The sequence below is a fragment of the Cricetulus griseus genome, chromosome 3 (genome assembly GCF_003668045.3).
Source record: "Cricetulus griseus strain 17A/GY chromosome 3, alternate assembly CriGri-PICRH-1.0, whole genome shotgun sequence".
Lineage (NCBI taxonomy): Eukaryota > Metazoa > Chordata > Mammalia > Rodentia > Cricetidae > Cricetulus > Cricetulus griseus.
In genome coordinates this window covers 40,993,030-41,019,425 of record NC_048596.1, presented here as the reverse complement: position 1 = coordinate 41,019,425, position 26,396 = coordinate 40,993,030, and the positions used below count along the sequence as shown (strand labels likewise).

General features: G+C 37.9%; 1 long non-coding RNA gene across 10 annotated transcripts in view; it reads left to right on the top strand.

The window, feature by feature from the left end:
* The window catches only part of LOC107977605, a 48,093-nt gene that overhangs the window by 8,462 nt on the left and 13,235 nt on the right, over positions 1 to 26,396 (top strand). For 2 of the 10 annotated variants that reach the window (XR_003483545.2, XR_004769023.1), the window contains exons 2-5: positions 6,721 to 7,026; positions 14,103 to 14,163; positions 17,603 to 17,642; positions 20,810 to 21,193. This is a non-coding gene — a long non-coding RNA (uncharacterized LOC107977605). The other 8 variants (XR_003483547.2, XR_004769025.1, XR_003483546.2 and 5 more) reach the window with 8 other exon arrangements.

The following is a 26,396-nucleotide window of genomic DNA, read 5'->3' as shown; positions in this document are numbered from 1 at the left end:
ATTTTGTTTCCCTCACTCCCTCTCTTCATTCCTTCCTCCTTTCCTTCCTTCTATTCTTTTAACCCTTAATTCCTTTTTTATTCCTTCTTTCTTCCCTTTCCTTTCTTTTTTATTCCTTTTAAAACTTATATGAGCTGCACCATAGTCCAGCAAGTCAACATGACTTAAAGGATATAAATGTGTTGACAGCTAAATTGAAGCTTTACAGTTTAGAGATATACAGCTCTTGATAGAAACAGTTAAAAAGAAAACACAGATGGTAGAAGAGAATAGTGAGCCAAAGCATCATGACATAATAATATTATTAAAGAAATACTTAACCAAAGGGGCTAAACTGCAGTAATGTTAATTGATATGTGTCTCCAAAACATGCTAGAAGATCCATCTTTAAAAAACTAAGATAGAGGAGGCTGTGCTGTATGAAGTCACGAAATTAATAATCTCATGGTACTTATCATTTTTAACACAGGTTGGAACTCCAAGAATTTACTGTCAGGGTAGAAAAAAAATTCCTGTATTTCAGAGATTGTATCAAATGACAGTGGGCACTGGAAACAGAAACATATTATTTCAAACAGATAGCTTTATTTAAAATGTGGAGACCATAAATTAAATTTAAAAAATGCCACCACCACCTAGAACTGACAGGAGAATTGGACACATGCCCCCATCCCTAAGCCAGAAGCTATCTCCAATTGATAACTACTTGCAAATGAAAATTAGTTTTCTCCAAGGAAGAGTCACTGGAGAAACAAACTACCCTTAAGGGTAGGATGCATGTCCAAGGCATGTCCAGCATTAGATAGCCAAATGAAAACAAACTCAATGGCATTTTCAGATATGCCTTGTCTCATATGTAATACTATTTTCTTCATTATGCCATTTAAAATTTTTATTTATACATTTTCTCTTTTTTCCCTATAGCTCCTTTGAATGCATATTATGCTTTTGGATTAGTATTTTTATGGGATTCCTAGGTGTGCAATTAAGTGGTCTTTATGTCCACATCTATTTATTTGAATTTATTTTGCTATTAACTCTTGGAAGCATGTTTATTTCTTAATTAGAGACAGAAGGGAGGATACAGGTCAAAGGAGAGATGGGGAGAAACTGGGAGGAGTAGAGGGAGGGGAAACTGTAATCGGATATATTATGTGAGGGGGAAAAATAAACAACCCTATTTTCTAAAAAGAAAATTTTAAAACATGCTACCAAAATTCTTTCTTTCTTTATTATTTTTGTTTACTCATATTTACATATCCATACCCCCCATTCCCTCTCCCACCCATCCTCCCATGTTCCCTACCCAACCCACCCCCCACCTAGTCCTGACTCCTCCCCAGCGATAGTGAGGCCCTCTACCAAGCACCTTCAAAGTCTGTCATATTGTTTGGGGGAGGTTCTAGACCCTCCTTGCTGTATCTGGGCTGCAATAATATCCCTCCACAGGGAATGGGCTCCCAAACTCCATTTGTGCTCTAGGGATAAAGACTGGCTCTGATGTTAGAGGACCCATAGACTGTCTTGGACTCCTAGCTGGTACCCACATTCAGAGGATTTGGTTTGGTCCAATGCTGTTTCCCCAGCTTTATGACTAGGGTCTCCATTCTATCAATAGTTCAGGTCCACTGTTTCTGCAGGTCTCTCTATCCCCGTATTGGCTCCTTTGTTCAACCCTCCTCCCTCTCTACAACTGAATTCCAGTAGTATGGTTTGGTGCTTAGCTATGGGTGTCTGTTTCTGCTTTGAACAGCAACTAGATAAAGACTCTCCTTCCTCTCCCTGCCCCAGGGCTCCAATTTGGTCAGGGGTTCTTGTACCCATCCCCTTCTTTGAGGGACTGTGTAATCTTCTCTTGGGGTCCTCCTTATTTCCTAGCTCCTCTGGCAGTGTGGAATGTAGGTTAGTGATCCTTTGCTCTATGTCTAAAAATCAAAAATGAGTGAGTATATAACATGTTTGTCATTTGGGGATTGGCTTACCTCACTGAGGATGCTTTCTTCTACTTCCATCCATTTGCCTGCAGATACCAAGATTCCATTGTTTTTTCCACTGAGTAGTAAGCCATTGTGTAAATATACCACATTTTCTCTATCCATTCTTCACTTGAGGGGCATCTAGGCTCTTTCCAGGTTCTGGCTATTACAAATAATGCTGCTATGAACATAGTTGAACATATGTCCTTTTAGTATGAGTGTGCATTCTTTGGGGATATGCCCAAGAGAGGGATTGCTGGATCTTGAGGTAGACTGATTCCCATTTTCCTGAGAAACCACCATGCTGATTTCCAAAGTGGCTGTACAAGTTTGCACTCCCACCAGCAATGGAGGAAAGGTCCTCTTTCTCCGCATTCTCTCCAGCATAGATTCTCATTGGTGTTATTTATTTTAGCCATTCTAACAGGAGTAAGATGGTATCTCAGAGTGGTTTTGAGTTGCATTTCCCTGATGGCTAAGGATGTTGAGTATCTTTCAGCCATTTTGAATTCCTCTATTGAGAATTCTCTATTTAGTTCTGTACTCCATCTTTTGATTGCGTTGGTTGGTGTTTTTGGTGGCTAGCTTCTTGAATTCATTGTATATTTTGTTGATCAGCCCTCTGTCAGATGTGGGGTTGGTGAATATCTTTTCCCATTCTGTGGGCTAGCAATTTGTCCTGCTGACTGTGTCCTTTGCTTTACAGAAGCTTCTCAGTTTCAGGAGGTCCCATTTATTAATTGTGGATCTCAATGTTTGAGCCACTGGCTACCAAAATTCTTAAGCATTTCTATAAAATCAAATAAGTCTAACAGAGATGGCAATCTTCCCATCAATAAACAAGAAAAGCTACCATGTACACGAATATGGTTTCTAAACTAACAAACACTTTAAATAGTGTGAATAGTCTGGGGCCAAGAAAATGTAGAAGGAAGAATGCCTTCAAAGGTACCAGAGATCCAGTAGATGAGTATCTGCTCAATAACAATTCACAGGTGAGTCATAATCAATACTGACCAGATACTAGATTTTCTCATAAGAATAGAATTTTCATTCAAGTTCTTTGTTTTGGCATGGAAGAATATCAGAACACATAACCTCAAAACAATCTGTATGTGGCAAAAGAACAAAATGGCCTGGGCCAATATCCCAACTTAAAGTATTTCTCCATTCAATATCCATTCTTCAACTCCTAAATGCCTATCACTGCACAAACGGGTATAATAATTCTGTGTTGCCACAAAAGCTGCATGTGGTCCAAAGAAATTTAAGCTGACCTCCTGTGGTGTTTATGCATAACTTACTCCTTCTGCTGCTTAAAATGAAAAATACTTAATATTTTAATATTCAGACAAAGCCAATTTAGCTACACAAAAGTTGTAACTGGCCAAGTAATGCTTTTAAAAAAAAAAACACCATTCAACATACAGAAAATGAATCTGAGTGTGATGGTGACAGTTGCTTGTTTGTAGATTTATCTGCAGCATACAACACAATAAACCACCTAAACCCATGTGACAAATTTCACAATATGATAAATGGCAATCATTTACTAGAGTTCACCTGAAGATTTTTTTTAACCAAGAATAGAGCAATAGCTTGAGCCATCAGGAAAAAGAAAAGCAATTTATAGTCTTTCCTTCTTTTCTCATTATTATTGTTTCCACTAATTTTTGACCTGTTCTCTCCCTCCTATTTCTTTTGTCTTTAATACCTTCCTTTGTAAAAATGGTGTGTTCAGAGAAGGATTTTAATATTTGTTTGGGTTTGCATTCCAGGGAAGAATTATGTTGCTAAATCAATAAAGCAACATAATACTTTTATATAGGAACCTCAATTATAATACTAAAGAAAGAAAATACATGAGTGGAGTCATTGACCTATTAGATAGAAACTCAAACGATGTGAAGTCCCAATGGCAACCCTGTAATGTTCTTTATTCTAAGGTATCACAGGCTTCCTGTTGATGAGTTTCAATTTAGTATAAAATATGTTCCATTTTGTTTTTTAATGGAATTTTCCAGATACAAGAAAAGTTCCAAACTTAAGGGGCACTTTGACATTCTTTTGTGTCCTGTGATTGCAGGAAATACTTTCAGAGCATGGGCTTATTCAGAAGAAACTGAAAAAATACGCTATGTGTGCTGACACTGGAAGGTCTGTCCATGATGTGTGTGTGTGTGTGTGTGTGTGTGTGTGTGTGTGTGTGTGTGTGTGTGTGTGTGTTTGTGTGTGTGTGTGTGTGTGTGTGTGTGTGTGTGTGTGTGTGTGTGTGTGTAGAATTAACCTGAAGTGCCCCCTATGTGACATATCAGAGCTACACTGTAAAGACATTTTCCCATAGTACTAACAGTTCATACAAATTCAGGAAAGGGAAGGGACTGAGGGATTTGCTATTATTCATTTTAATGGTTGGTCCAAATAATAAATTAAAAAAAATGCCATCAAATTAAAAAGAAAAAATAAATATTCCTGGATTTACATTTTAATACCAAATTTAAAATGCAATTGAGGTTTTATTTTTTTTCAATTAGCCCTTTCTCAACATCTTTATAAATTAGGAGAAGTTGGCAGAGAGAGAAAGGAGATGGGAAGCTAAAATATCATCTTAAGCATAGCAGAGAACACTCTTTTTCATCCATCCAGTTAGAGCTACAATTTCAGAAGGCCCTGGTAGACATGGGAAAGGACTATCAGACTCTAAACCAGGAGAAATATGCTTATAATATTATTTAGTGCCACATCCTAGACTAGTCTGGCTAAAGAATCATAGCCTAATCGAGCCAGAGAGTTTGCTCATCAGTTAAAAACATTTGCTGGATTTGTTTTGTTTTGTTTTGTTTTTTCCAGCACATAAGTCAGGGGGATTGCAAATACATATACTCTAATTCGAAGGACTCTGATACTCTCTTTGGACATAGAGGTCATCACACACAACTGGCATGCATATATTCACACAGACACAGACACAGACACAGACACACACACACACACACACACACACACACACACACACACACACACACACACCAAACAGAAAAATAATAATTAAATATTAAGTAAGTAAATTAAACAAAACAAAAAGAATTATATGCTGAATAATTCGAAACAGGCCTAAATCAGCTCTGGTGATCAAGAAGTACAACCTTACTTCCTACCACTTGTTTGTCTCTAACTTCCTGTTAAATCCCTACTTCATCAATGTGAGACATCTATGAGCTTGGAGAAAGTTTTCAGCTAGCCTTCATCATACCTCCAGGAAACCTCCTTGATTGTGATGCTGGTATCCATCTCTCCTCTGGTCTCTCAAGCTCTCCTGTCCCAGTCCTTTACTGCACCTCTATCAAAACCAGCAGACACACAGGTTAAAAGGCACTTTGTCCTCATATTGCCCATCACCATTTACTTTGTCACAAAACTTAATCTCTGAGTCAGTATATTCTTCAGGGCAAAAATCCATTTCCTTTCTTTACTTGCTAGACTTTATTTGCTTCATTCCTCATAGGTTGTAACTGGACCTGCTACCCAAAATCATTCTAGTAGCTTTAGGGTTTCCTCTCTGGAGCCATGGCTGTTCCCAGTTATTAACAGTTTAACTGCAAACCTGTGTTGTTTGCTAACCACAGGAAAAAGTCATTGACTAAAGAACAAATTCTGGAGCAATGAAAAGTTTATTCAGAAAGCCAGCTAACTGAACAAGATTGCAGCTACCACAAATTCATCCAGAGACTGGCAGCACAGGGATTATAGAAGGAGTAAAAGGAGATGTGTAAAATAGGCTGGCACCATGGTGTACAGGTTTTGGTTGGTCCTATTGTTTTCTGTAGCTTCTAAGGTTCTGGAAATGTAAAGAAAAGTTACCGATTGGAAAGTACTATGAGTCTTGTCTTTTTCTGTTCCCTTTTCCCCTGCAATAGGTAATATTCTGTAGTTAGCAGGTTACTAATATTGTAATTTAAGAAAAGCAGCATGTGAGAGACAGACGCCATGTGACAGTGTTAAAGCAGAGTACATTTTGGGGGTTTTTTTGGGGGGAGGGATCATAAAAAGGGGAAATGGAAGGAGAGAGACCAGCCTATGGAGACAAGAGCAGCAGGAGAGAGGAGAAAGAAAAGAGGGGGAGAGAGAGGGAAGAGGGAGGAAGGAGAGGGATAGAGAGGAGAACAAAGAGAGAGAGGGGGAGTGGGAGGTGGACAGGGCCTTTTAAAAGGGAACATAGTGAATATCCACAAGTGGTGCTCTTAGCGGCTGCAGGGATATCCTGTCAGAGCCCCAGACAGGCCAGTACAGCTGTCTGAATACTAACAACTAAGGCTACCTTTCTACCTCCACCCACTCCCCAGGTGCAAGACAAGACAGCTACCACTGGCTACTTTTCCGAGAGAGAGAGCGAGAGCGAGAGCGAGAGCGAGAGAGAGAGAGAGAGAGAGAGAGAGAGAGAGAGAGAGAGAGAGCGAGAGAGAGAGCATTTTAGGGTCAAGGAACATTTTAGGTTTTAATTTATCTAGTGGCTTTAATCAGAGGTTTATCATCTACAACTAAACCAATGGGTTTATTTAGGTTCATCATCGGTAGTAAGGACCATGGTCACAGGAGTATGCCTTTGTTCACCTTCCTATCACCCTCCTCCCCCAGGCTTCTACCCAATTTAGGAGGAATTGGCCCTTTCCTCAGAAAGTTTCATCCCAAGACTTTGATTGAGATACACTGACGATTTCCTAAACTCTTCTTTAATCTACTTCAGGATTTCATATGTTGTCAACCAGATTCAGTCATCTTAAACCCTGGAATAGAAAGGGGCAGAAATAGCAGAAGCATTGAAAGAATAGACACAGGCCAAGATTTCTAAATAGACATTCGCTCTGCTCATGACCTCTGCCGAAGATGTGACCTCTTAAGGAAAGAAAGGAGGGTATCACGCTCTCTTGGGTGGTGAAGACCTGGTCAAGAGACATGAAGAAGCATGTGATCAGTCCACAGCTTTCCAAAGACTCTGCAACTGGATTTACCATATCCTGTATTTATGAGTGTATTTTTCCCTTTTCATATGGTAAGAAATCCATTTTACCACTTAAACAGATGCGCATGGATTCCTCACTACACCCAGGTCACATGTCCCCCCAATTTTATTGTATCTCTGTAGAGATATATGTGTTCAATGTATATGAAGCATGCTTAAGACCCATCTCAGTCATGGGCTTAACTCATCTACAATATTACTAAAATAATTATGTCATTAATTCATATAAAAGGCCTCTGGCCATTTTGTCACACCTACAAATTCCAAAAGTGCTGTATTCTAAGAGTCAACTAACACCCTATAACATAAGGGTTTCTATTTAATAAAAATGCCCTGTTTTAAAGTTCAGCATTTTGTGTTTTGACTGTGCTTTAAGTCAAGGACAACAAATCTTTCCTTCATTAATTTGCTATTGTCAGATATCTTGTCACAGCAATAAAATAGGTAACTAGTACTGTGACACTGATCAAATGACTTCTGAATTCTTTATTTGTAAAGGGTAGATAGGAAATATCTGAAAACACTGAGACCATTATCATGGTGTAGTATTTGGACAGACCCTGGTGATGTCAGCACTTAGTAAACAGGAGTTGTGAATATGCTCCTCTCAGTGATACAAATGACTGTGCTTGTACTTGATGGCATTTACTCTTAAAAGTCTAGCACTTCTAAATACACAAAGATTCTCATGAGTGTGTGTGTGTGTGTGTGTGTGTGTGTGTGTGTGTGTATCTGAGATTTTTGGTAGATCTCTTAATGTTCCAGGCAAAATGTTGATTTATTGAATAAATGAACTGATCTGTGACTAAATTAAAAGGTATACTCATCGAGGAAGTGTAAAGATATACTAAAATGTGACTTAAAATGATGAAAACTTTGTCTCTATCCAGTCCTTTGTTCCTGTGAAGATGTCCCTTCCCAAAGCATGAATAGCCACATTAATTGTTGATAGTGACTATTTCGGTCACATTAACACAAAATCTATATTTTACAAGTGAAAGGCTATCTCCTCCTGAGACATTCGGTCCATGTCTCTTTTTTCTCTTTCCCCTGTGAATCTGGTCTTTGTGAATAACCCCCAAATCTCACAGACCCCATTCCTCATTTCTTTCCAGTCAGGGATGCTTTGAGCTCCCAAGCTCTCGACAAACTCCTGCATACTCACTGACAACTTTTAAATTGTATGTCTGATGTGAGATCTGGTTCCAACTTCATATTCATCTCAGTGTATTAAGACAATTAGTGGACATCAATACTATTGAAACTCAAGGCAGACAAAAGCATACAGCAATTATTCTGATCCACCTTGTGCACATTTTTGTAGCACCCTACTCTCCTGACCTCTTCAGGGGGTGACTGACTCTCTTGCCAACTAGTATTCAAATTTAGGATCTCAGTGATTGGCATGGTAGTGAATATCTTCAATCCCAGCACTTGAAAGGCAGAGATGGGTAGATCTCTGTGAGTACAAAGACAGCCCAATCCACACAGAAAATTGCAGGCAAGCTGGGGTTACATAATGAGACCATCTTTCAAACCACAACACCAAACCTTAGGATCAAATTTGATTCACCACACCATTAAATTTTTGACTACCTTATATTTGTTAGGTAGGAGGTCTGTCTGTATGGCCCAGGTTAGTCTGAAACTCCTAAGACCAATTGATGACCCCTATAGGTTACTTGGTATTTGGTGCAAGAGGTGTGCACTGCCATACCTGACTGCGCTTATTTTTTATTAATTATTTATTTAAATTAAAAACAATCTTATTTTACATACCAATCCCAGTTCCCTCTCCCTCCCATCCTCCCATTCCCCCCACCATCTCCCCATCCCACCCCCATCCACACCTCAGAGAGGTTGAGGCTTCTCATGAGGGAATCATCAAAGTCTGTCACATTATTTAAGGCAGGATGGAGGCACTCCCATCTGTATCTTGGCTGAAAGGATCCAAAAATCCAGTTCATGCAGTAGGGATAAATATTAGCTCCACTGCCAGTGACCCCATAGACTGCCCAAGTCCCCCAACTGACGCCCATATTCAGGGGGTCTGATTCGGTCCTATTCTGGTTCCCCAGCTGACAGTCTGGGGTCCATGAGCTCCCACTTGCTCAGGTCAGCTGTTTCTGTGGTCTGTGGCTCATCACTCCTCCCTCTCTACAACTGGATTCCAGGAGTTTGGCTCAGTGCTTAGCTGTGAATCTCTGCTTCTGCTCCCCTCAGCTAGAGGATGAAGGCTCTATGATAGCATTTAAGGTAATCATCAATCTCATTATAAGGGAACGGCATTTAAGGTAGCCTCTCCACTATTGCTTAGATTCTTAGTTGGGATCATCCTTGTGGATTCCTGGGAATTTCCCTAGTGTCATATTTATTATTAATCCCATAATGGCTCCCTCTATTAAGGTATCTCTTTCCTTGCTCTCCTTCTCTGTTCTTCCCACAATTTGACCTTTCTTATCCTTCATGTTCTCCTCCTCCCTCCCCTTCTCCCCTCACTTTTCTCTTAACTCCCTCCTTCCCCCATGCTCCCAATTTACTCAGATCATGATATGTAATCAGTCATAAGTAGAAATTAGCCATAGAGCAAAGGATAACCAGCTTACAATCCACAACCTCAGAGAAGCTAGGAAACAAGGATTTTTAAACAAAATCTCTCCCATGATTTCCACCATTAACTCTATTTTTCAAATGACTTGTTTGTTTTATGTTGATGTTTTGGCTGCATATATGTCTGTTTGAGGGTGATGGATCCTCTGGAACGGGAGTTACTGACAGTTGTGAGCTATCATGAATTGAAGCCAAGTCCTCTGGAAGAGTAGTCAGTTTACTTCAATGCTGAGCTGTGATTCCAACCCCTACACCATTAACTCTTCCCTAAAATATTAAATCAACTTCTTCCTGACCTTTCTGATTCCTCCTGTGTGGCACTCTGTCCACCACCATAGACACCAGGGTGGTTTTCCAAGTATAAATCAGACCTGTCACTCATCAATCTACAGCCAACTTCCATTTCAATTCAAATAAAGTCCAAACATGCCTCCTCTTCCCTGCTATGCACAAGCCCTCTCATGCCCATTTGAATCACAATCTCTCTGACAGCATGAAGCATCTTCCCTTCAGTATTCATGTCCATTGTACTTCTCTGAGTTTCCAGTCAGACTTAGGACATTTTCTTCATCCAACTTTCAATCTAAATGTTACCACTTCAAAAAGGTCCCCGAGGCCACCTACTCCCTTGCCCTACTCTCGCTTTCCTGGATTTGTCTTCTTCCTGGTACTGAAGGTATCACTTCTCATATTCAAACATTCAATACATGTTTACCTCTTTATTTCCTGTCTCACTGCCTACAGCACCAGCAAGAATCGGTCAACAAGTTAATTTTTGTGCCTCCTACATGTAAGAGGATGTGTTGTATATTCAAATCTTTGTGAACATTTGAATGCCAAATGGTCTTCAAACACCCAGAAATAATGGTTTTAGTAGAAATAAAAGAAAGTTATGCCCTGAAGTCCAAGTACCAAATACAAAGGGGAAGAAAGGGGGTAGGGAAGCAAGGAAAGTAGAAAGGAATGAAGAAAGGGAGTGGGGAGGGAAGTGGGGGGGGGATGTAAATACCCAGGGTAGAGCTCGTACCTAGCAAAGACAGTAACAGAGGATTGAATTTAGAAATGTCAATATTCGGAGACAAACCACATGTAGAGTGTTTTGAAGTAGAACTACCGTCCAACAGGTATGTAAAGATCACAGAGCAGATATGCCGGACAAAGAGCAGGGTGCTTTCTTTCCCTTTCCTGGAGTCCTTTCCATCATTTAACCTGAACATGGAGTGCACACTCAGCCAGGTACTATTCTCGCCTACCTGACAGTGCAGCAGGAGGAGCTCATGCCTGCTTATGTGCAACCTCCCCTCTACTTTTGATCACCTTCACTTAGAGGGACAACTAAAGAACTAACATTGGGGATCTGATCAGATTTACCCACAGCTGTGTGCTCAACAACAGACACAAAAGAAGTACCTCAATAAACCGTCTGAGACAAATGTACAATTATACAGTCACCCAGTGTGTGAATAGTTTATAAATTTAACATGAGTATCTTGAATAAGGAAAATATACTTCCTACCCTCTCTCACCACCTCAGCAACTGAATGCAAGATTCTGCTAAATTTCCAGAACTTTGATATTTCTCCACCCCTTCCTCATATTATGTCAGTCACATTTTTAAAAATTCCCTACATCACAAATATGCGGAAATCTTTTTAAAATTTTTCATAGTGTGTTCTCTAAAACTGTCCCTACCTTTTTCTGCCAACACTTGCCCAAGTGACCCAGTTGCTACTTTGAATCAATGCTGAGTGCCGCATGTAAGTTACATAAACACCCTAATATGTTAGAGAAGTCAGAATAAATGGAATGCCATTTATAAGGCAGCCCATCAGAAATATAGTCTGTATGCTCCCGAATTGTCAAACCTTGGTTCTTCTTCTCCAAAATGAACCTACATAAGAGTGTCAGATCAGAACTGAAACCTTCAACTCACTGTCTGGTTTCGTGGCAGCCAGCACCAAGGTGCACTCAAAAGAAAGCCTTTCGCAGACATCACCTACAGTAAAACTCTCCAGAAAGCTGGCAAGAAAGAAAAAAGATTAACCTAGTTGCATAAAGAGCAGTTCTGGGTTGTGGCTGGCTGGCGCAGGTTCGCCTCACAGGAGCAGGACGCTGCCTGCAAGGCTCCCCCAGGAGTGCTCTCCTCTTGTCCCCATGCTGAGAGTCCACCGCACTGTTTCTCAAGCTATATTTGGCTGAGTGGTTATTTCACTTTCTCTTTTCCTCTACTCATCTTATTCTGTATCCCCATGCGAGGAGAAAGCAACCCAGAAAGAGCTAGCCAGTTGTTCAGGGCTCATTACTTAATTTCCTCTTTCTAAATAATTCATAAAGACTCTCTTAGCAGCTTGCTTTTCCTGGGAGGTAGCCTCACATCGTCTTGCTCCGCAAAGGAGTCTGCTTCTTTTTGCGAAGTAGGCAGTTCTGAGTTCTGATCCTTCTCTTTCCTAAATCAGGGAAAGATGGCAGGCTTCAGAGTTTGTTACCAGACTCCAGCTGGTTCAGGACTGACCATCAGCTCACACTTACATCTGCCTCACTTTGTTGCTTAGGCAGAATCTGTCCCATGAGCTCATAATATCTCCCAAGAAAACCGTCTCTCTGCCTAGTTAGTCACCACCCCCTATCATTTAACAGCAATAGTAAAATCACACACATTTGTTTGAATTATATATTGTATTTATTTTTTCCATTCATTATATTTTAAATCTGCTTAAAATATCTAGTTATATGTTGAATCATGCCAATAACCTAGTATATTAATTAGGTTTCTTTAGAGAAATAAAAAATAAAATTATACTCATATGACTTAAACTCACTTTTCTTCTTCCTCCCCACACCCAAGCTCTATCTCTGTCTTTCTCTGTCTCTACATCTACTCCATACCTATCTACCTGACTGCCATCTACTCTCTATTATCTGCTGTCTGATATTTCCTTCCATACCCATGAGTTCCACATCTTGAGATTCACAGATTAAAATATTCTTAAGTGTTATCTATACTGCAAATGTACATAACTTTCCTTCTCCTTTAATCCTAAGCATTGCAACAGTTTGCAGCATTAACATTGTATAAAGTATTATGAGTAAGCTTGAGGGGACTTAAAATGTTATGAGTGATATGCCTAGACCACACCCATACTATAACATTGTATAAAAGACTTTGTGGCCTTCATTGAGTCCTGGGGACTAATGTAAGTACTATGCCAGGTGGCAGTTATGTTAATGAATTTTCTTAGGTGTCCATTGTGGTTCTTACAATACAAAGTTTGCTGGGTAAACCAGCAGACTGGAGAGAAGAGCAGAGCTGCTGCTCCAAGCCAGGGGCAGTATCCTAGCAAAATGCCTTTTCCTGGGGGAAGGAAGAATAAGAGTGGTCAGTTTTTGGCTATTGAGGTTTCCCACTGTTTGACCAAGGCTCACACATATTCTGGAAGACTATTGACTGTACTGACTGTCCATCATTTTACAAGCTGACCTCAGATAAAACCCAGAAATGTTCACAATTACCTTTTCCAAACATTTGGACTTAATGACCACCAAAATTGGTGCTTAAAATTAATCTCAAACATACTGAAGTCATTTGCTTATACTAACTCAACAAGCTCCATAATAGCCCTTTCCTTTGGCTCTAGTCAATCTCATATGTATGATGGTCTCCTGAAGGTGCACTTGGAAGCTCTACCCTGTCCATCCCTTTTCCCCAACTCCTCCTCAGTTTCCACTCATAGGTAAATTTCCATAGAAACTTTTTGAGATCTGCCAGATTAGTGTTTCTAATCATGTGTTCCTTTTGTATGGAATAAAGGAAATACTTTTCTGGTTCTTAGAAAAAGAGTAAATTTCATATTTATCTTATGTGATTTTATGACTATCTTTCTGTAATTTGACAGTAAAATTCAGAAAATGGGTCTAATTTTACTCAGTGTGTACTGTGTGATTCTATCAGCATGTCTGATACATAGAAATTAAATGATACCTTTTTGTTATTTTACTAGGTAAATTAATTTATGAGAAGGCAGTTAATATTGCTTCCTTTATTGAATGTTTCCAGAAAAGCATGCAACAGCTAAAATAACCAGACTGAAATGTGAAGATAGTCAAAATGTAATATACTATGAATAATTAGACTCTTCCCAGACAACCTGCTCATACATTTCCAGGCATAGTCTCAGGATGGTGGGAACTTCAAACATCAACCAGAGCTAATTCTTTCATACCATAAACTAAATAATACCGTTTTGTAACTCCAGTACTGGAAAGAGAAGAGACAAAAGATGAGGAAAGAGAGAGATAAGGGGTAGAGGAGAGAATGGAAGTAAGGAGTGAGAAGAATGGTGAGACAGATTTCTTATATTTGAAGTAGGTAACCCTAGATAGCAATGGATCTGCATAATTAACTACAAGGAAATACATTAAGAAATATATTGAAATAAGCAAGTTTTTCACTTTTTAAGATTGAAAAATATTCTTGTTTTTTCTCTCTCTAAATATAGTAAACTTTACAGTTGAGAACATATGGATTTGTCTGCTTGAAAACTACATAAAAGGTACCATGTAAGTAAAACATTTCAATATTACACTATAGTATTTTTTTATAATCTGTCCCATCTTGTTCTCTTAGATTTTTACTATAGGCAGCTCCTTTTCAGCTATGGCTACTCTAACTTTGTAAATAATGTGTGTCTTTATTTTTCTCTTGCTAAAATTGTAAAGTAAAAATACACAAGCAACAAGATTATTCTGAGAAATGAGTAAAACACTATGCTTAAGTCCTATTACTGAAAATACTTACTGAGTAACTATGCTATTATTATACATTAGTTATTTTAAATGACCAATTTGGTATGTAATTGTCTAATCAAATAACTGTGAACAAGCCTATATAAAATAACAGTAAGGTTTTTTATGCTTAGATTATCATGCTAATTATCATCTCATAATTCCTGTATTTTAAACTATTTGTCATCTTAAAGTCTGCTCTGGCTCTACTCAAATGAGTATTTATTTAAAATAAATTAATGTAGAGTTGATTAATAATAGAGAAGTTAAAGTCAGTGCAATGCTCAAGTTGACTCAATCTATATGTGACATTCCCTAGCACATTATTATCTTGCTTCAGTTAATTATCACAGTTAAAGACAACATGCACCAATGCACCAGAAAAGGGAAGCTAGTCTGAAGGCATAGAGTACAACATGGCTATCCTTCAGATGCTCTGTTTAGCCAAGGCCACAGTGAAGGTTCAGTGGGTTTTCATCATGGCAAAGACATCTCTAAGAAGAATATATATATATATATATATATATATATTCTTGAACTTTAACTTATCCGGGTTCATGTAGGTTCACAAATTTATTTTAACTTTTACTCTATTTAATCAGCTTCTCCAATAAACTCTGCTAACAGTTTTACAATCTTTGTGATAATAGCCATGCAGTTATTTCTAGTGGTGTATTGTCTAGAAAGCAGACAAGCTGGAATGTGGACTTTAATAAAACCACCCAACAACGTTTTGGGTGTCTAGCCCATACATAGCCCCATGCCTTCATCCATAAGATAATAAAGCTAATAACATTTCTGCTTCTCATACATTGTGAGGATCAAATAACATTTTTTTGTGTTACACAGTATAAAACAAAAACACTGCATTTACGTGATCGTTGAGACTAAATCAATGTGAATATACATTGTGTATTGCTACTTTGCTGTTAGTTGACTTCTAGTTTCCAATCATTTGACATTATTTTACAGAACCTGAAATATGATTGCATTTACCCCCACACACACCAAAAAGAAACACTCCATCTCTAGGTGAATGAATTCAGAAGATGAATTTTTATTCTATTTAGCTGTATGTTAAAAAAGTTTGCCCTCCATTATCTGCATATCATCTGCATATTTCTAATGAAAGCATCGCCGGGTACGGATTGTCATCCTAGATAATTATATTAGCTCATTGCTTCACAATTGTGTTTAGCTTTAACATCACAACCTTCCTAGCCATACTTTCTTAATTGTGATTATGTTCAACCCTTTATTACTGATATTAAAAGCACCAAAAAGCAGATAGCATTATCTTCAAGGAGATCCCAAAGCATCTCCCAAACCTGATGCTTAGTTCTAAACTGCTCAGCATGTTTGGCAAAATACTCACAACACAGCTATCTGTTTTTGGAATAAGTGCCCCTCTCCATTCTAGTTAATTGAAAACAACTCTCAATTGCCCTCCTGAGCATAAAGAAGCAGGGATTAAGACATAGTAGCAGGAAAGTATCAGGGTTTTAAAGACTTATATAAACAACACAGTTGTTTGAGCAGTGACAAATAAATTCAAGCTCCCCAGGACACACTTGTTTAGGACTTTCCCAATTAGGCATTTTATTTGATCTTCGGGTCTGGGTGAGCCACAATTCTCTTGAATTGAAGAGGAGATTAATGGACCAGAGACAATGGCTAATTCATCTCCAGGGCTTTGTTCATTGCTCGTCTTTGCTAATTTAATACTGTTATTTCTAAACTTAAATAAATCAAAATGAGAATTGGGCTAGAGTAGTGAATTTCAAAGAATTGCACCATCACTGAGGAATTCGTCAACACTTTCACCTTTATGTTAAGAATCTTGACTGGAAAATAAAAGCTTCCCCTGTAGAGAGTTATGAACAGCAGAGGGGAGATACTTTGCATATTATCTCAATTAGGTCTCCTTGTTGGTAACATGGAAAATGGAGAATAACATAACAGAGCATGTGTACAAAGCCATTGATGATGGCAATTTCAATAAGGTTTTGGTATAGGGACTGGATTGCTCACAAGGCCTCGGGGGGATAGTGAGTACAGTATGCAGCACAGATTTTTCTTATGCGTTTGTTTTTCTTAACTGTACTTCTATTATCTAAAATGAAACACACAGCAAGCTGGAATGCTACTGTGCTTTCTGCCCTCCTCCTCATCCTCTTGATCTTCTCATTCTTCTTCTAGAGCTATCTCAAGTCTGTAGACTAACAGACTTGATTTATACCTTTATATGCCCTCAGCTTTGAATTCAGGGTGTCCCTTGATAGGAATATTTTCAGTAGATAATAAATAGTTTGTTAGATTGAAAAAATTAAAATAATATTTACACAAAGCCAAAGATTTTTTGATAATACTCTGAGCACTGACAATTCAATTAAGCAATGCAAAGAAAGGGCCTATGTGAAAGCTTAAACTCGTAGTTTTTCAACTTTTTCAATCAGAGAGTAAATTATGGACTAACATATTGCAAGCTGAGCAGCTGAACTCAGGGTATCACACTTTTACATATATTTGCATTATATGCATATATATCCACACATATATATTTAATCTCACAAATCTTGAAATTTCCTTATCTGCATAGTGGTGTTCAGAGCTATATGGAAATATCCGGCATTGTCCTTTAATTCAACCTTAAAATCACTTATCTTTTGTTAAATAAAAGACGTGAATTAGAAACAAAATTAAAGGTAATGTTAAGTTAATTCCTTAGGTGTTTCATTCATAGCCTCATTGCTATGCAAAAACTGAAAATAATAAAAGTAGTCTATCTAGGGCTGAAGAAAGCATAACGATGAAAACGAAAGTTTGCTAGACTTGTAAGGCATTTAACAAATATCTTGTCAGAAGCCACTTTTAAATTTTTTGAAATTCCTAACATATGGAGAAGGGAGAAGCTCAGTAAGTCTGCAGCAAGCCAGCTCTTTTATTACTTCTAGCAGATTCTCATACAATCTTAGCTGTGTGAGCTGTCCTTTTGTGTTTTGTTTTTCATTTTGCTTTTACTTCACAGAAGGAGAGAACAGGAAGACTGAAGTTCTCTTTGCCTTGTTCTGCCTTGACTGCTAAACTATAACAGGCATCCAGGCTCTATAGGACAATTTCAGATGTGATATTTGAAGATGAGTCTCTCTGTCTTGTTTACCTTTTATAATATCTATTGTCTCTTAAGCTCTTGTTTTTAAATATCCATTCTCAGGCAACATCCACTGGTCACCAAAATGACTGGGGCTTCTGAGGTAAGATGGGGGCTCACTGCATCTCTTTGTAAAAGAAGATTATTTTGTTTCAGAATGAAGTGATAGAAATTTCACATCTATCATTCATGCTTCTAAGTAAGGTTTACATACACTCACTTTTATATATTTACTTTCATATGCATAAATATTTATTGCACTCCTGGGAAAAGAAGAATCATTGATACAAATTGTGTGGAAAGTGAAAATTAGATATGAAATTCTATGAAAGATTAAATAAGCACAATATAAACTTTCTATAAGTAACTGAAATAGTAATATACATCTGTTTTGAAACATACAAAAAAAAGCTTACTGGATTTTAGAACAAAAACCCCTGCATATTTCAATACTAATTAAATGTCAAATAATATTCCCAGAAGTTTACCTACCTTAATTATTAGCTTAAAAATTATCATTAAACATTATTATTATCTTTCATTAGTAGAAAACCAAGATCAAGAAGTAATAGAGCTTAGTTTTAATTGAAGTATGGTGAAGCTACACAAGTCATTTCCTGCTATATCTTCTGCGTGACAATGGTAAAACGTTACAGTAGTTATAAATAAATAAACCAGGCAAAGCTTCGTGTATGCAATCTGCAGTCATGTGAGTATGAAATTTCCAGATAAAGTGCAAAATCACAAGAACTATTTCTTGTCATGGAGCACCTGGGAAAAAGAATGCAGTTGCTATGGTTATCATGAGTCCATCACTGACTGACTCTTGCTAATACAGCTTTGGATGTGCGCAAGACTCTGTAGAAAGTGTCCTAATTAGAAGGAAAATTAAAGAAGTTTGTTGCAGTTTGACAGACTTTCAAGCAACCTGTACCCCCAAATGGGTATAATGGAGAAGAATCAATATCCACATGGTTGGTTTTAATATGAAAAAAAAAAACCAAAAACAGGCTAAATCTGTTTCAACAGTAAGAGAATATGGACGGGGGGGGGGGCATTTGAAACCCCGGCTCCCAAAAGTTAGCTTTCTCTGAGCAAAAATTTCATTCATTAGCAAATGAATAGGGCTCATCGATGAAAAGAATCAAACAAAGCACTGTGACTAAGACACACCCCACAGAAGGCTACAAGTTAAAGCTCAAATTGACCATCTTATTACTTGCATTCAAGATGCAAATTCCAACTCTTTATCCTGTTACTAGCACTGATAGAAATCTATATGTTTCAGTATGTTCTACTTTTCAAAGAAAAACTGAAGACAGTTTGGCTCAGAAACATTGTGTGTTTTCTCTCAGGACACATGGTCAGGAAACGGTAAAAGAACTAACATGCATTTATATTTAAAGGAGCATGTGCCTAGAATAAGGATTCTCAGAAACATATTATACTTCATGGAGTCATTAGAGGTTGTTAATCTGTTTTCCATTTTGTAATTTCAGCTATTTCTGACATTTAGATACTTATCAGAAATCATGGTGATGTGATAGAATTTTGGATTATGCACTTTTATTCATTCAAAAAATCTATGGTTTGTGAAAATAAACATGAATAACACCACATTCAAATTGGAAAAAGAAGAGCTGGATTGTCAACAAAGAGAACATAGCGCTCCTATATCCAGCAGCTGTGAATGTGAGGGGGGAAGTCTTATCCAGTTCTAGAACTAAGACAGGACCAAGAAGAGGGGCAGCTATCTGAACATACTCAACTGCAAATTGAGCTGGGGTTTCTTTTCAAAGCCAAGAGACAATGCTAGAAAGATTGTCTCAGGTAACCTCATGCACCACCCATCCCACCCCCTGACCTTTGCACACAAGCAAACCCATCTGGATCACTGAGCAGAAGAAAACATGTAAGGATTGTATAGGGCAAAGTAAGGATAGGTATACAGCAGAAGCAATACAAGCCATACCTCAAAGTAGCTTGCTAAATGATAGAAAGACAAATAGGCACTTCACTGTAATACCACTGACTAGTATGCTTTATGCAATGTGGTGTCCTCAGTCCCACATTGCTGCCTCTATCAATCTGTTTAATGTATATGCATCAAACAAGATAAAAAGAGGTGTGGGAAGCATCCAATGAAAGAAATGGAGATGAACCTTAAAGGAAAAGAAAATTAAAACATAGGAAAATGTAATATTTGACTTCTAGTAGAGGCCTGTGAGGTAGTCTGACCTCAAGACCCACAATATCAAAGGAGGGGACTGAGTCCCCAGCCAGCTGCTTACTGACCTCCACCCTGTCCACACACATGCACACAATTAATATAAAATAGTCAAATCTTTAAAATGACACAAAATTGATATTTGGCTACTGAGACCTCAACCTAGGACTGGACAATCATACTTATCTGGTGAGATGACCATGCTTTGCAGAAGGCATCACTATGCAGAATGCTTGGAGTATGTCTTAGGAAAAGGTATTCATTCCATTCAGGCTTTGTTTGCTTCTTTTCTTCTCTCATAGTCTTAGACATTTACTTTCTACTATGCTGTCTACACATAAATGTCCATCAAGATATCACACTCCTTGACATCTTAAAATTGCCTTCTACTGAGTACAGAACCTGAAACCTACACAAAGGAAATTTACAAAATGGCAAATTCCACAAAGGGTAAATAAGCAGCTGCCCGAGCCAGTGCAACAAATAACCACCCTCAATCTAGGGGGTGGGTGTAACTCCCTTGATACAGAATGCTGGAGCTGGAACTTTGCTAGGTTAAGTCAAGAAAGAAAAAAGTGAAATCTATGTTTTCATAGCAAAGATTTCAAAATCTGAAATTTCTGTGAAATAACGAAGAATATGGTAATAGAAAGACATTTAGAATAATTATAGGTAAATTAATAAGCATACATAAACACAAATATATTTATATATAATATGGCATAAATATACTTACCTTTATATTTAAGTTTTACATGTATTTCTATTACCATATTTAAAAATTCTTAATTTATAGGACAAAAGAGTCCCCTATAAAACTATAAGGTACAGAGAGAAACTTTGAGAATATTTGTAACATATTCTAGTGCATGCTACCCTACAATACTAAAGCAAGTAGATTTTCATTTCAGACAGAAATTGAAGCAATTAGTAAAAGTGTGAAATCCATAATCATTTGTTGAGCTGCTTTTAAAAGTGTTTATCATCACATTTAGTAAATTTCACTGTTGTAATTGACCATATTTTTCTCTCACACATGGCAGGAAGAAGCACACATGTGCCTTATTGATGCCACTAGAAGGCACCAAACCCCAGGAACACGAATGAACTCTTCTACACACAGGGAAAACCACTTTTCTCATAACTATGTATTACCACCTAAATGTATATACAGTTTTGTGTTATGCTCATTGATCAGCCCAGGCACAGTCATGGAACAAACATAGGCAAGTGACACAGATATAACTGCCATTTAATGAACATCCAAGAGCATGCATGGTTCTTTCCTCTTGTGGATTCTTGGAGAGATCTAGAAGTGCGTCATTGTATATTTAGGTACAAAACTACTTCATTCATCCATGATCTTATGATCATTCCATTCTGGTTCCATCTGTATTCCCTTGATTATTAAATACTGCTTTATCTAACTAACATGTTGCTTTTATCCTGAAAATGATATGAAAATATTTCACTGAAATACAGTTTGGATTTATTCCAGTTTCTAAAAGACTCAAAGTACTAGGAAGTTAGTTCTTAACTCATACTGTACAAATCCTTTTGGCATTATGATAGAGCATGGCATTGTCATCTATAAGGTTTACACCCAAGAATATTACAATTAGCTTACAAAGAAAGAAAAGCGTGCACACACACACACACACACACACACACACACACACACACACACACACACACACACACTCAGGCACACATAGGATTTCATAACATCCTAAGTACATTTATGATTTTGCGTTGAGCATACTCATAGCTCTATTAGTGTCCATGTGATCTATAAGCTATAGATTGGTCACTTCTGGTAGAACCACTGAAACATCAGAAATTGACACACTAATGTTGTGTGTGACTTAAGGTATGGCCATAAGAACAAGAATCACATGCCTCCTGTCTCCTAAGAAAATCTTAGTTTCTTCTTCATAATGCAGGTTTTTCGTTGTTAGGACTCCATTTCATCCCTCAAACTGTCTGGAATCAGATGATCAGTTGTACGGTTACCTTAGCTGCAAGTACAGCATATGTGCTGCGCACTGTGAACGCATACTCTTGGAATAAGTAAATGCTTCCAACAGACTAGCGTTACATTCTAATCGATTGCCCACTTCTCCACACACTGACAGCACATGCGAATAGTGTGATGCTGAAAAGCAACAGATGAAAAATTTGTATGACCTCTTAAGCCTTACATTAGAAATAAAATTATATCTTTACTTTGGGACAATAACAATCAATGTTTTACCCATTACTGTGATGAATGAAACTTGCACAAAGATTGTATGCTGGTCCTTCATAGATACATGTTCATGTTGCTTTTATAAAAAAAAATGGCTTATTTTCTCACAGGAGTCAAAAATCCTCTCACTACATATTAATACCTAGAAAGGGAAGCCCATCTTCTCTCCTGCTTCTGTGAGGGACACCATGGTGCACTTTCATCATCTGTCTCCTATAGCTGACTAGTGAAACAATTCACTCTGGTGGAGGAAGTCGTCCATCTCACTATTGCTTTTCTAGACTGCAGTTGATTTTTATCTTTAAAATGTTTTAATACTTCATTAAAGTATTTGTGACGATATGTTTCTCATGCAACATTTTCCTTTCAGAACAAATCCATAGTATCGTAATTCTTTGTATGAAACTGAAACAATACACAGATTCAAGTAAGTCACTACATTCCTACCTATCTCTTATCCATCATGAAAACTAGCAGGTCTGGTTTCTTTACCAAAAGCTAATAAAGAAGTTTGAGGAAACTAAAACCTTAAAAGAGGATATTCAAAGTGTCTGAATTCATTTGCTTTATTTACAACAGAAGAAGCAGTATTGAATCCAAGGTAGCATTTATGTTATCAGGACATCAGTTCAACACTGAGAGCTAAGAAAAAGGAAAAAAAAAGATGCAACTTATTTAATTAGTAAACTATAAAACTTATGACTGAACTTACCCAGAAAAATGAAAGTATCAAATGTAAATGGAAGAGTGAATTAAGTTTCTGCTAACATGTAATCTAAGAAAAATAAAGCCACAAATAAAATTGTAGCTAAAGTCTCTCCTCATCGGGGGGTAACATTTATTTTTAGATAAACATGCCATGCTCTTTGGATTTGGTTCTAATATCTACTAATGTAGATGGAAAAAGAGAACCAACCAAACGTCCCCCTCCACTACTTCAAGGAATAACCGCTGAGAAGAAGCAATTACAGTAAAATTGCTTACACCTTAAACCCCAGGTGCTCTGGATGGATGGACAATCCCTAGCAGTGTGAGTCTATGCTTCAGAAACTTGGGGGCAGAGGGGGGGGGGTTGATTCAAAGTGCCTGAGATGTGCTTTGTAGTGAAGAAAGCAGAAAGTCCTTCAAAGTTGTAAGACAAAAAAACATAGGTGAATGGGTGAGAGCCCTGTTTCAACAACAAAAGCACATAAAATCCAACATGCATTTGTCAGAGCAAAGTGAAGACATAGAGGGACAGGAAGATGTGGGAGGAAAGAATTACATAAATGAAAAGATGAGTCATTGTGTGTGCAGTTTTCCCAGTTGGACTGAGGGTTACATATTCAGAAACTATTTGTTGTATAACTGTTACATGCCAGGCTCTTTGAGGAACTGGAGATGACTAGGCAGAAGGTTAGTCTGTAGAAGGAAAGTGACAGCTAGCTTAGAAAGAAACATTAAGAATACAGATGCTGTGACAGGTGACTAGCTTATGCTGTCAATGGGGAAAAGCAGACTTGCATATTCAATTGGATACTTAGATAACACATAGTTCCCAGTATCAGTGGTTTGTATTGGAAAGAATTTTTTCTCCAGCAAAATCAAACCCATCCTTCGACAAGAGGTTTCAGTTGTTGGAGAGGTTTTTATGCAAATCTATACTACGGAAATCCCAAATCAGCCATGAGCTGGTGTACCTTGCCCTTTAATTGATTTCCAGATAGAGAGCACTGCCCAGGGAGTCAGGCAACACACACTCCTGTTGAGCCATTCTCCTTTATCTCCATTACCCTTGATGTGTTACCAGAAAACCTGTGGAGCTCTTGCTCTTAGGGGGACCATTTTTTCCTTTGGGTGGAGATGGTAGGGATTTTACAGATAACTCAGCTGGGGGCTTTCATAGCCAGGGCCCTTGCTTGTAGTCACAAACTCAGAAACAAAACCTTCTACTGCTGTTATAATCCAGCCTCTTAAACTCCTGTTTATCCTGAGTCTATTCAACAATGCACTCTTTTAAATAAAACACCACCCCTCCCATTTTGTTTGTCAATTGTGTGTTTGATATTCTGGGTAATTTACCCAGAATGTACCCAGAGCAAGCACTATCAGATACCTGCAGTTTCTCTCTGCTACCTCAGGGGGTTCAACACCCTCCACCTCAGATCTCAGGACTTCAAAGGCTTCCCTGGAGCTTCCTTTACAACCTAAGCAGAAAAAAAGGTCCTGCTTGTTTTGCACACCTTTTCTCCACATTAAAATCCGAGCTGAACTAAAAAAAAAAACAACCCCTTTTCTATCAGTTGGTGGTGGGTTAGGGGTTAGCTGCCATGCATTTTAACTTTTTCAAAGTGCAAAACACACGGCAAGCAAAGAAAGTATTTAAGTGGTCTTTTGGCAGATCTTATATCAGATACTTTTTTGTGGATAGGATATAGCTCCACCTTATGGCAGGAAGTTATTTAAAGTGGAGACAGGCCATGGAAGACATAATGGTAGCATGTATTTTTCTTTCCCCCTCCAGAATCTTGCTTTTTTTTTTTCTTCCATACAGTGGCAACCACAGTTCTACATGCAAAAGAGGTGGGGAGACAGCTCTTCCATATGTCTTTGTTGGGAGCTTATAAAAGTTTTGCTCTCAAGCTAGTTAAAGACTGCTTGGAACACAGGGTTTCTTGAAGCGTTTACAGGGCTACTAAAGAAAAAGGCAGTCATATACTCGACTATTTTGCTTAATAGCACTGGGTTGTGCTGCACCCAGTCTCCCTCTGATTTTTTACTAACCTAATCTCTTTACTCATGTATTTTCTGTGCCTTATTCAGCTTCCTCTGAATTTGCTGCCCATTTTTATATGCCCTTCAAGGTGGATTTTATACTCCCCCAAACCCTACCATATGAAATATCTATCATCAGGTCCTGCCCAAATACAGCTATATTCTAAGTTAGATAACTGCTAATATGGAGTTTTCCAGTTTATGTCACTGAGCATACTGGAGGCTCTAGAAAATTGTTAAAATATCCCCCCTCAAAAAACTGTGGAAACATCTTCATATTTATTCTGAGAGCTCTTGTGAAGTTTTGGGAAATAAAAGGGATTCCCTTCTTTTGCCTCTTTTGCCATCTTTTCTATGTATCAGTAATTTTTCTAGGCATGGGAACATATTTTATCTGAGTTAAACCCACAGCTGTCTTCTAAATTGTTCACAACTAAATCTGCCAATATCGTTCAAGAGGCTTTCCCAGGCTTAGCAGCTAATGAGTGTTCCATCTTGTTACAGCACTCCACATTTTCTTTAATTACATAGATTGCCCCAGTCTTTGTGAAAATCATAGTGTGGTGGGGAACACTTAGCATCTTTCCCATCCCACTGAATAAAGTTAACTGCTTTGCCAGACAAATAAAGTTAGATATAACCTTTTTTTAAATCCCATATATACCTTTCCATAGCTAAAAACATGAGCATTTACAGAGATCCTGCTAGATAGAAGACATTGTGCTGAAAGTTGGAAAATATGTAGGAAAAAAAACTACCAGTTCTCTCTGTGACGCTGGGAAGTAATTCATTCTGCACATTTGTCGAGATAACATCCATGGGCTTCACCTGTATCTTAGGGCAAAGCAGATATGAAATTTTCTTCTCGGTGAGAAGGGAAATGGGAGCTCTGAGAATGTTCATCAAGATGTGTTATTGAAGCAAGATCACTAATACATCGGTTGTCTTGTCTCACAATATGCAGAATCAAATGTGCTGGCTTCAGTCCAAAGATAAATTTACATGATTATATATATAGTCTAATATTTTCTTTGGCTACTACCCTAAGTTGGCTATAGCAATATAGTACATGATTTCATCTAACAAATTATAAAAAGTCCAAGAGTTCTTCACTTGCTACAAATTTTCAGAGTACTTATCATCTCCTACCCTACTTCAAATCTAGGCTTTTGCCTCTTGACATCTTATTCTTTGTATCTACTCTAAGATATGGAAGTCAGCCTGTTCCCTGCTTATGTGTCAACTTTATGACTAATGAACTTTGGAGATGGAAGACACATTTGGAAATGTGTATGGATAGTGAAAGATGACAATGGTAGACAGACAGATAATAGGCAGAGGATAGATAAAATTATAGATAGGCAGACAAACAGATGACAGACTCGGAATTCACAAAGTTTATTAAATCAGTTACTGGATATTTTGCAATTAAGACTTTTTCTGGCCATTTCAAAAAGTTATCTTCTAATTTCCTCCCAAGGCACACAGACATCCTAATTCTTTCCACAACTTGACTCATCACCCCTGCTACTGCGCAGAGCTAGAACGTCCCATATCATAGTTCTCCGATAACCCATATATCCAGAAATGAACTCAAGCTGGACTATAGGATGGTTTCTAATGGTTAA